Genomic DNA, 5,997 nt, shown 5'->3' with positions numbered 1-5,997 from the left:
TCATAAACTAGACTTCAGCATATAGATGGCGAGGACGTGCCATTTCATTATTTGATGCACTGTATTCAATTTCTAAGTGCAAGAGCACAGGAGTATTCGACTTTTAATACTGCGACGATAAGTTGTACGAATCACGCGTGTTTTAGGCGACCCACCAGACTGATAACCTTTATATTCGGGTAAAATATATGCGTATGATGTGAATATATATATATATATATATATATGGGTGTTTTCATCTCAAATCGGGCAGGCAAACAGAATCTAATTTTTAATTTTCAAGAAAAGAAAGATATGTTTTGGGGGTATTTCTCAAATGTAGGAGGGCGCGAACCGTATGTTTTCTAGATTTTTTGTTCTCTAGTTACGAGCCGTAGTAGCCGCAGTGGTAGAAACTAGTTTTCTTGTCTGCCGTCGCAGGTCGCCTGTTTAACACCCTCTGCTGGCGCTATTGTTTTCTCTACACCCCTTTAACTGTCCCCCCTCATTTAATAGGTATTGAAACGCACACAGCAGCAGCGGCGTCAAGGCTTCCTTTCGGAGGCTAATTCTTGTCTTCACCGTTTTACAGAGTTCACGGCCGCTGGTGCAATTGCACTGCCTGTCCTCGCTGATACCATTAAGCTGCTCATCGACGCTCTTATCACCGTGCCGCCGATACCAGCCTGCGATTGGCCTGGCTTTTTTGGATATCGTCGGAAGACAGCTTTAAAAGAAGAAGGCTCTGCGAAGACTCTTCAAACGCACACAGCAGCAGCGGCGTCAAGGCTTCCTTTCGGAGGCTAATTCTTGTCTTCACCGTTTTACAGGTTAGTGTTGATTGATAGCAAAGTCTATCTACTCACATGTATTCTTGACGCGGCTGCTGCTGAAAATGCTTTTCCTTGTTTAGTCGTGAGCTGAATGGCGAACGCGGATGTGCTGATTCCGGAGGTTTGTGTACACTGTAACGAACCACTACCTGAAGTTACGAAGTATTTAACATGTTCGGACTGTGGATATGGGTACCACGCGGGAACATGTTCCGGTGAAAGTACTTCCAAGGGCAAAAATAGAAACTCCAAAAATAATGCATGGAAATGCCGTACATGCCTTACCGCGAAGAGCCGAGGCATTCAAAGCCCAGGAACGCAGAAGCCCGAACAGGAACCGCATCTTAGGCAGGAATTAGCTGCTATCAACAAAAAGTTGAGTGAAATCATGACGATGAACGCAAAAGTAGAATCTCTTATGTCGATCAAAGACACAGTCGATCAGATAGAAAAGTCAGTTCAGCTTATGTCAAATCAGTACGATTTGGTTCTGAAAAAAATGGACGAGCAGTCAAAAGAAATTACTAACTTGAGAAGACGAGTGGAAAAAGTTGAGGGAACCCAAGATACTGAAGAAATCTGCATGCTGAAAAAACAAGTAAACAGTTTAGAACAGTACTCCAGACGCCAGAACCTTGAGATTCATGGAATGCCACCAAGCGCAAATGAGAACCCACTGAACAAATTAAATGATCTCGCAGAAAGATTAGAACTTCCAAAACTAGCTGAGAATGATGTGGAAGGTCTGCACAGACTCCCAGCAAAAAATAAAAAATACCCAGCCATTTTGGTTCGATTTGCATCACGAAGGACCCGAGATCAATGGCTAGGAAAAAGGAAATACCTAAAAGAAACCCGATCAGACGTCTGGTTTCTTGATAATTTGACCACCACGAACAACAAGCTTCTCTGGATGCTGAGAGAAAAGGCTGCAGAAAAAGAGTATCAATTTGTCTGGCAGAAAAATGGCAACTTGTTCGCACGAAAAAAGCAGGGTGACCGTGTAATAAAGATTGAATGCGAGGCAGACTTCGATAAGATTGTGTGAAAAGCCGGCGGGTTGCGATATGTATTTTTTCTTTTCTTTTCTAATGGACGTAACGTCTACTTATCACGATCGAATATCGTTTACTCATCTTGTTCAAGAATGTCTTGTCTATAACAAAGATATGCTTTCATTTTTCCACTTAAATGCTAGAAGTCTTGGCAATAAACACGATGATGTTGATATGTTTCTGAACTCTTTAAATTTTACTTTTGATGTACTAGCATTCACTGAAACTTGGTTTACGAGCAGGGATGACGTTGTCGGGTTCATAGGATATAATAGCGAGGGAGTATATCGAAGTGTTAAAAGGGGAGGAGGGGTCTCTGTTTATTTTCGTGATGACTTACATTATGAAGTATTGCCTGAATTTTCAAAAATATGCTCAGACTACGAAGCACTTGTGGCTAAATGTCGTTCCCTGGTAATAGTCACTGCTTATAGACCCCCCGCCGGGTCGTTGATGAAGTTTTTTGAATTCATTGAGAACGTTATGGAATATGCTGCCTCACTGAACCTTTCTATAATCTTAATAGGTGACTTTAATATTGATATGACCTCGCCCGTGAGTGGATCCCTTGAACTACTTGATATTGTTCAGTCCTACGTATCTGATAATGTAATAAACTTGCCGACTAGAATCACGGTGGAAACAGAAACGCTAATTGATCTCTGTATTACAAATTGTCATACCGAGGCTGCTGGTGTCTTTTCTTGTGATTTAAGTGACCATTTTCCGATATTTAGTTTTATTGTCGGTCCAGTAAATTTAAAATTGAGCTCTAATAATGCGGCTGAGACATTTAGAAGAATTGATAATAGTTCAATTGAGCTGTTTCATTCTAAGGTATCGAATATAAACTGGGAGTCGGTAGTAGCTGAAAGGGAACCAAATAAATCATATGGTATATTTTTGGACCTCCTACAAAAGTGTTATGAGGAGTCATTTCCATGGAAAGAGTTTAAAAAATATAAAAAGTCCAAAAAACCTTGGATCTCAAGTCAGTTATATAAGCGTATAAAAGAGCGCAATAAATTATATGATAAGTTCGTCAAGACAAGAGATATCTCAATTTTACAGGAATTTAGGAAAGTGAGGAACAAACTCAATGCTGATATCAAGAAAGCTAAAGCTCAATACTACAAAAATAAGTTTAATGCAATATATAACAATCCGCGGAAAGTCTGGCAAGCCGTAAATGAACTTTCTTCTAGGCCTCGTGCACATGCTCCAAAAGAACTTACAATCGAGCGGGTTACTTACTCGGGTCAGTCTCTTGTAGATAAATTTAATTCCCACTTTCTAGAATCCGGTTCTTCTACTATGCCCTCAGCGAGAACGCCTACATGTGAGTCTTATGTTGGATACCCTTTACATAACTCAGTATTTCTGGCACCTACCACTGAACTAGAAATAACTACTATCATTAAATCCTTAGGGAATAGCGGTGCCTGTGGAGAAGATGGGCTATGTTCTAAGCCAATCAAAGCAGTTTCCTCTTTCATATCTACTCCGCTTTCGCATATCTGCAACCTTATTTTAACTACCGGTATCTTTCCAGAAAAAATGAAAATAGCGAAAGTCTGTGTGATCCATAAAGGTGGTCCCAAGAATAATATGAATAACTATAGACCAATATCAGTACTTCCAGTCTTTTCTAAAGTAGCGGAACGCGTTATTTACAAACGTTTTTGTGATTTCTGTAATAAACATAATATTATTACAAACAACCAGTATGGTTTCCAAAAAGGTAAATCAACTGAAATGGCACTGCTAAATATCAAAAACAAAATCATAGACAATATTGAAAATCAGTGCTATACTCTGGGTGTTTTTTTAGATTTCAGGAAGGCCTTCGATTCTATAAAACACGACATCCTACTCCGAAAGTTACCGCTGTATGGAATAAGAGGCAGTGCGCTAAACTTGATAAGCAGTTACATGACCTCACGTTTTCAATATACCGTCCTCAATGATATGCGCTCTCCTTTAGCAAAAATTCGATACGGTGTGCCGCAGGGGTCGATTCTCGGGCCATTACTTTTCCTTCTTTACATCAATGATATAGTAAACATCCCACAAACACCTAACATAATTTTATATGCAGATGATACGAATGTATTCTTTACTGGTAGCTGTTTGGATAGCATAGAAAGAGAAACAAATAATTGGCTGGAGCAACTTCATTTATGGTTAGGCTCAAGCCAGTTAGAGCTGAATACGGCAAAGACTAAGTACATTATTTTTAGAGCAAAAAATAAGCCCATAACTAGCGAAATTAGTATATCTTTTCAAAACTCGAATATTGAACGCGTGGAATCCTTTAAATTTCTTGGTGTTCGTTTTCACGAAAATCTATACTGGACTTGTCAGGTGAACGAACTCCGAAGGGATATTTCTAGATCAATTGGTTTAATTTGTAATCAAAAATACCTTCTTCCAGCCTGGTTAAAAAAAACAACTGTATATATCTCTGATTCACTCGAGGCTGCATTACTGTTTATTGGTCTGGGGGACGACTACAGCAAGTAATATTAAGCAATTATTTACATTGCAAAAACGCGCAGTTAGGTCAATTGATAATTTACCTTGGACTGAATCGACTTCCCCTAGCTTTATTAAACATGGAATATTAACGTTAGATAATCTTTTTTGCATAAAGGTCGCAATTTCAGTTCATACTCAAATAAACACGAATCCCGCAATATATTACGAAACATATTTATCCAAGCAAACAAATTACAATTTGAGGCACCAGCAGTTTTCAAAACCTAAAATAAGAACTAATTACGGTACACAAAAAATATCCTACCAGATACCCGATCTTCTTAACAGAAATTATTGTGTATTCGAATTAGCCCAGACAATAGCGTCCGTGTTTCTTTTCAAAAAATACCTTACGGTATACTTCAATGTGCCTAGTGTGCATTCCTAGTATAGTTCATATCAAAATAGATTGTACATTTTTTGAGTGCCATATTTTTATCTTCTCAGATATTGTTTTATTTTTTATTTATGCTGTTTTGATTCATTTCCTGTGCCCTGCTGCTGAGTGCTGTAACGGGGGTTGGGGACCTAGTCAGGTGATTCGTTTTCGCCTTTTGTCCCAACCTCCCTGACAGTTGTGTCAAAAATAAAATAAACAAACAAACAAGCAAAGATACCTTGATGTATTCAAATATTTTTAGGAATTTGATTGTTTTCTAAAAAAACATGTCAAACTCGTCACTCCGGTCGCTTTTTGGTCAACTTTGACAGGTCATTACTTTGTCTGTACTTAAGGTAAATTTTCTATCTTTGGCTCTAGAGAAATCCCAAAGCAAGCCCATTATAGATATAGTAATATCATTATGATCTGTTGGCTAGCCGCTTTGCTACCTTCACGTAAACATTGTAAGAAATAACAAATGTTGAAAGTTTGAGGTCGATTTAAAAAAAAACAATTTTTGTAATTTTTTCTTTTTTATGTTCTTTTAGACATATTAGTCGACTACAAGAAGAAATAGTCTAGAAATGTAATATTTTGGTTGTATGTCCTCTGTTTGAGCCGCAATCCCGTGAAATGTGTGAACATGTGTTAATTTTCACAGCGTTTACTTGGAGGTAGCGAAGCGGCTACTCGGCAGATAATAATGGTATTACTCTATCTATACTAGGCCATGCTTAGGGCTTTCTATAGAGCTAAAGAAATAAAATTTACCTTAAGAACAGACAAAGTAATGATCTGTCAAAGTTGACCACAATTCGACCCTAGTGACGAGTTTACCATTTTTTTAGAAAACAATCAAATTATTAGAAATATTTGAACACGCCAAGGTATCTTTATAGCATTTATTAAATGAGGGGGACAGTTAAAAATGTGTAGGAAAAAGACTAGCGCCAGAAGAGGGTGTCAAACACGCGTCCTCCGACGTCAGGCAAAAATACTAGTTTCTGCCACTGCGGCTTCTACGCTTCGTAGCTGAAGAACAAAAACATCTGGGGAACATGCGGTTTGCGCCCTCCTTTATTCGAGAAATGCCCCCAAAACACACATTTCTTTCGTCAAAATTAAAAATGACTCTTTTAGTCTGCCCGATTCGAGATGAAGCCTCCCATATCGGGTAAGTTGCAAGGGTCCAGTTTTTAATTTTCACGTA

The 5,997-nt window shown here is 38.5% G+C and overlaps 1 long non-coding RNA gene across 1 annotated transcript; it reads right to left on the bottom strand.

The window, feature by feature from the left end:
* Nucleotides 1-914: 914 nt before the first annotated feature.
* LOC120841307 lies at nucleotides 915-1,733 on the bottom strand. The gene is made up of 3 exons (XR_005715727.3): nucleotides 1,657-1,733; nucleotides 1,342-1,398; nucleotides 915-1,174 (listed from the first exon to the last, which is right to left on the bottom strand). It is a non-coding gene; the product is annotated as an uncharacterized LOC120841307 (long non-coding RNA).
* Between the last annotated feature and the right edge of the window lie 4,264 nt (nucleotides 1,734-5,997).

Source organism: Ixodes scapularis, unplaced genomic scaffold (genome assembly GCF_016920785.2).
Source record: "Ixodes scapularis isolate PalLabHiFi unplaced genomic scaffold, ASM1692078v2 PGA_scaffold39__5_contigs__length_11793443, whole genome shotgun sequence".
NCBI lineage: Eukaryota > Metazoa > Arthropoda > Arachnida > Ixodida > Ixodidae > Ixodes > Ixodes scapularis.
Note: the sequence above shows the minus strand (reverse complement) of the source record. Positions and strands in the feature narration are given on the sequence as shown.